Source organism: Octopus bimaculoides, chromosome 13 (genome assembly GCF_001194135.2).
Source record: "Octopus bimaculoides isolate UCB-OBI-ISO-001 chromosome 13, ASM119413v2, whole genome shotgun sequence".
Lineage (NCBI taxonomy): Eukaryota > Metazoa > Mollusca > Cephalopoda > Octopoda > Octopodidae > Octopus > Octopus bimaculoides.
The window spans coordinates 51862390-51868642 of record NC_068993.1 but is presented as its reverse complement, the minus strand read 5'-3'; positions in this window follow the sequence as shown (position 1 = coordinate 51868642).

Below are 6253 nucleotides of genomic sequence, written 5' to 3'. Positions count from 1 at the left end.
AGAAGAAGAAGAAGAAGAAGAAGAAGAAGAAGAAGAAGAAGAAGAAGAAGAAGAAGAAGAAGAAGAAGAAGAAGAAGAAGAAGAAGAAGAAGAAGAAGAAGAAGAAGAAGAAATATGCCCCATCAGCGAACTACCTCAGCACACAAGTACAAGAGCAAAATCAAAATAATGCAAACAAATTAACATTGTTTCATTGTTTTATTCATGTGAATTCACGAGAACCCCGTGAACTAAACGAGACTGTGTTTTCCAAAATGGAGGCGAACACCTTTCTGCATGTAATCGGTTTGAAAAATTGTTAAGACACCAGGATATTTTGCTAAATTTTCTTATCATTAAACCAATGGTAGCCTTAATTCACTAATAAAGAAATCATATCCACCAATGTGGTGTTGAGCACTCATTTTCATGGTTTGACATTTACGTGTATATACGATTTTCAAAAATTAATTTAATATGAAACAGAACTAAATATTAGACAGAATACAACAATCAATTATGGTTGAGACTAAGAATCAAAAAGGACATAGATGTCTGCTGTTTCCTGCACTTGAATATTCCTGCAACATCTGCTGCTATTAATTCCACCTTCTTCTACGCCTTCTTAAAGATGTTAAGGTTTTTTTCACTCTGTTTTGATATTTCAAGTTTCACACTTACATACACATACACAAACTCATGCGCACACACACTTATCATTCATCGCACACATATACACATATATACATACACAAGTGGACACACACATACACATATACACACACATATTTTATATTGAAGATGTTGACCTTATAAATATAGGTGTTACGTTGGAAATTTAGATTTCATCTGACGACATGAAGGCACACCTATGCGTGACCAGGGGTGAGTGAGTAGGGGTGTGTGTGTGTGTCTGCTGGTGTGTGCGTAGGTGTATTTCTCGGCGTGTATTATATATGAGAGAGTCTAATTAAGTTAGTGGTCCATTATTGTAGAGATTGTGTTTGGTAATATAACTCAGAGGGCACCCATGTCTCTATCTGTTGTGCAGATGTTCCACTACCTGACCAGGTACTCCCTTAGGACCAAATAACCAAGGTATGTTCCGTTAGAAATAATGGCGAACATCTTCCTTGGTAGATGTGGTGGTGGTGGTGGTGGTGGTGATGCTGACGACGAAGCTACTGCTGCCGCTGCTACTGCCGCCGCTGCTGCTGCTGCTGCTGATGATGATGATGGTGATAGGGATCAGGCTGATGTTGTTGATGATAATAAGGGGATTATGATGATGATGATAACGATGACGATCGCGATCACGACTACGCTGATGACGGCGACGACGACGACGACGACGATGATGATGATGATGATGATGATGATGATGATGATGCGATGGTGGTGGTAGCGGTGATAGCGCTGCCGCTGTTGCTACTGACGACAACAAAAACGTCAGCAATGATGATGGAGAGAAGAAGAAATAGCTGGATAGAAGGCGTAAGAGGTCGACGACGATGGCGACGACGACGGCGAAAACGATGACGACGATGATGGCGGTAGAGGCGGTAGTAGTGTGACTGCTGCTACTGACGCCAGATGATGGCGACGATGACGATGACGATGACGACGACATTTTGAATTTGGTCAGAAAATTTAGATAAGGTGAAGTTTTAGAGGAAACGAGATTTACTTTCAATGGATAGTTTTGTGCAGTTTTATTGCGTAAAGATAATGGCTTCACTGCTTTAATCTATGATTGAGACAATAACTATAACAACAAGAAGGAGGTAATCTTGTTTATTGAGAGAGAGAGAGAGGTAGAGAGAGAGAGAGAGAGAGAGAGGTGTGAAAACGAGAGAGTGAGAGATAAGAGGAGGAGGTGGAGGAAAAGAGGCTTTTAGTTGTATTAACGACTCTCTGGTGACGGGGAAATGGACAGTACTACTTAAACTACAGCATTTGTTGTTGTTGTTGTTGTCAGTGGTGTCGTCGTTGATGTTGATTCTGTTGTGAACATTATTGTTGCTATTGTTGTTGGTGTTGAACTCAGTTTTGCTGTAGATAATGTCGTTGCAGTTGAGTATGCTGTTGTTGTTGTTGTTGATATGGTCGTATTTGCTATGATTGTTAATGCTTTTTCTTATGTTTGCGAGTATAGTGTGTTTGCTTTTTTTCTTTAAGTAAAAATTGAAATTATTCAAAAGCAAGCCTAGAAACAGAAGTAACAAACGCAAAACAACTGTTTACACTTTACATTTTATCTCAATATTTCGAGTTTAATATCCCTTCATCAAGAATAAAGAAATGAATGACAATATCAAAATAGTATCTTTTGCTCAGACGAACTTGTTGGTTTTGTTGTTTTTGGTAATAAACTTTCTACTATAGGTACAGGCCTGAAATTTGGTACATAAGCGAGATTTGAACTCAGAATGTAAGTAACCTGGAGAAATATTCCAGGTAACTTTTTCTTAGTGCTTTAACGATTCTGCCAATTCTTTTATAACAGAACGGATGTAGCACGAACTCTACGTAATTACTTCCCAATAACAAAACGCAGCTAACACTACACATATTCTATATAAATACCTCGCAATGCTACGTTACAACACACACGCAACACATGCTCTATATAGAAGGTACAATTACTATAGAAGCTTTCACACGGCAAAACACGAAAGACAACAACAAACATGGAAGACTAAATTAGATTTAACTCAAACACTTATCTAATGTACAAAACTAGAATAGTGCAACAACACAAATTAGAAAGACTTAGGTGAACCTGGAGATACAGTGAAAAACTTACATGAAACTACAGAATAAATAATAATAATAATAATAATAATAATAATAATAATAATAATAATATTAATATTAATAATAATAATAATAATAATAATAATAATAATGATAATAATAATAATAATAATAATAATGATAATAATGACATCAATAAAAATAAGCATCGACATAAATTCAAAAAGAACAAAAATAAAGATTATTATTATTGTTGTTATTGTTGTTATTATTATTATTAATATTATTATTGTTATTATTATAAATCACAGAAATGCCCGAATAATATTTTTATCTAGGTAATCCAATGTTTTTCGGTTGAACAGAAATTTATAAATATATATTGGTATTGAAGACATATATTTATATATATATATATATATATATATATATATATATATATACATACATGCATACACACACACACACACACACATATCTATATATAAACACACTCATACATATACATATATACATGTGTGCAATGTAAATGTATGTATATGCATATACTTACGCACATATGCAACATAATGTAGTCTATATTATTTATATATATCTCATATATATATATATATATATATATATATATATCGTAAGGAATATATTTCTGCAGGAATATATGTATATATATATAAATAACGTAACACATGCACATGTATATACATAAGCATATAACCACATATTTAACATAGTTTGCAAACGAATTATGATATATAAATGTCATATCTCATATAATTTGCTTGCAGTAGCAGCTCTCTAACATGTATTTGTGGTTTTATGATGTAACAAACAATTCTAAATAGATTGAACACGGTTCTGACAATTGTTAAACAAGGTAGAAAAGTCTGCGAATATTCCAGACTAACAGGAGTCAAAAGAATCGAAAAGTTAGACAGAAATACACTTAACTGGTTCTATGCTTTAAGATTTATTTAACATTCAACAGGAAATGGTCCATTAAAATGGCGGATGGCGAGTCGAGGTTGGGGAATATATGGTATTTAGGATTAAGGAGAAATCGGTTGTCAGTATTACTATTTTTGATAGTGATGATGCTGACGATGTTATTGATGTTGTTGTTGGCGTTATTGTTGTTGTAGCAGTATTTTTGTTGTTTAACCCTATATCTATCTCGTTCGATCAAACAGCCATAGCTATGCCGGCACATTTTTAGCCATAGTGCCTCTGCAACCGCCATTACCAATATACTTTTCTTCCCCTTCTCCTCATATTTGTTAACCACAGAATGTGTCATTTATTGAAGATGGCAGTACGCGAATAGAACGGAGTTCGGCTGTTGTTGCTGCTATTTCTAGCAGTCCCAGTGAGGCGTCCATTCTTGGCTAGGTTCGCGCATGTAGATGCTGCTGATGATGATACGGAAGATGATGATGTTGACGGTGAGGATAATGAGGATAATAAAGAAGATGATGATTATGATGATGATAAGAGGAGGACGAAGAGGAGAGGTAAGAGGAAGATGACAATGTCGATGATTACAATGTCGATGATTACAATGTCGATGACGTCGATGACGATGACCGTGATAATGATGATGATGATGATGATGATGATGATGATGATGATGATGATGATGATGGTGGTGATGATGATTACGCTGATGATGATCCTGATGATGATGATGTTGATGACGACGATGACGATGTTGACAATGATGACGACGATGACGATGATGACGAAGACGACGAAAATGACGATGACGATGATGATGATGATGATGATGATGATGATGATGATGATGATGAAGATGGTGATGATGATGACGATGATGACATTGATGACGACGATGACGACGACGACGATGATGATGATGATGATGATGATGATAACGATGATGACGGCGACAACGGTGGGGGTGATGACGATGACTGCAATGTTGATGATGATACTTTCTATTGTTGGCACTGTTATTCCGCGTGATGCTTTTGTTACTGTCACAAAATCGTTGTTGCTGTTGTTGTTATTGTTGTTAAATCTTGTTATCTTTCACTATCATTAAAACTGGTGTTAGTTAGTGTTGTTAGTTATTAGCTCCAATTCCCTTAACTCACCAATCGATCTCTAATCAATTTGTCACAGACTAAACCATACAGTGTTGATGTATTTAATTAATTACTTTGGCAAACATTTCACCGAAGGTACCCCGTACCCCTTCATAAAGACAGGGCCCTTTTGCAAACGAGTTTACACATGTGTGCCAAAGACAGAGTGTTACTATACGAATACTTGATTTGCTAGAAATAACCTCTAAATGTTCCTCTAATTAAATCTCACTGCAGTCGTACATTGCAACATGTAGTCCTTGATACATGGTATTTGAAAGACTGGCTGGGCACGAATGACGAATATATTTTAAATGGTTGGACATAGCAATTAGGTATTCCCGTTCGAATCTGATACAGCATATTAAGAACGAATACATATGATATTGTTTGGATTCTCGGTGTTCTGCGTGCTCACATTGAATTATTGCCAGTTTCGAATAATAATTTGATGACTGATTTCTATAAACAAGGATTCGTGTTCTCGTTAGGATGATAGGTCTGTTGGGGTATCGTTGACTGAGAAGACACACAAGATTTTTTTTAAATGGCGTTATCTCAAAGTCCCTTACACTAGTGAAGCGGGAAATACCATATGTATGAAAATACATCGTTTGAAGAGAGAAGGCGTTCTCCGGTGACGAAAAATAACAGCGATCAGATATTCATGGTCGAATCGGTTCAGAATGGTTATGTAAATTATTGTTTGTTTTCTACATGTTCTCCTTGATCCCAATGAATTAAAAAATTGAGTTTATTGAAACGCAGAAAGACCTTACATTTCCAGTTAATAAACCGCCAAAAGCCATAATGTTTCTAATACGTGCCTGCTGTTTCGAACGTGAATATTCTAATTGCTGTTGCGTTTCGTTACAAGAGAGCAGCTTTTCCTTTGCGATGAATATTAACATATTCACGTTCAAATCTACCGCATCGCATCAATAATAGATATACAAGTCATCGCTGATATTTCAAGTTAGTTATCCAAAAACGAGTTGTGTAGTGTACTGTAACAGAATTAAAGGACATTATATTTGTCAAAGTGGGAATCTAATTATTATCGTTCATTAGGGAATGGTAGAATGGTATATGAACACATTTTGGACATTATTTTCATGCCAGCTTTTAGAAATCAATTAATTCGTTATACTCAACAATTTGGCAGTGAAGCTAATTTCGTTAAACTTGTGCGCAAGCAAAAGTCTGCATTTGTTTGAACCATTTCTACATGGTTCCTCGAAGTCTGCGATTGACTAAAATTTTATAAACACAAATTGCTTACATCCGACTGAACAACACTCATCCCTTTTATTCTGCTTTCTATATAAAAATCTGTAAGCTCTATCATATATGTGTGGACCCATATTTACATACACAGACGCATATATATATATATATATATATATATATATATA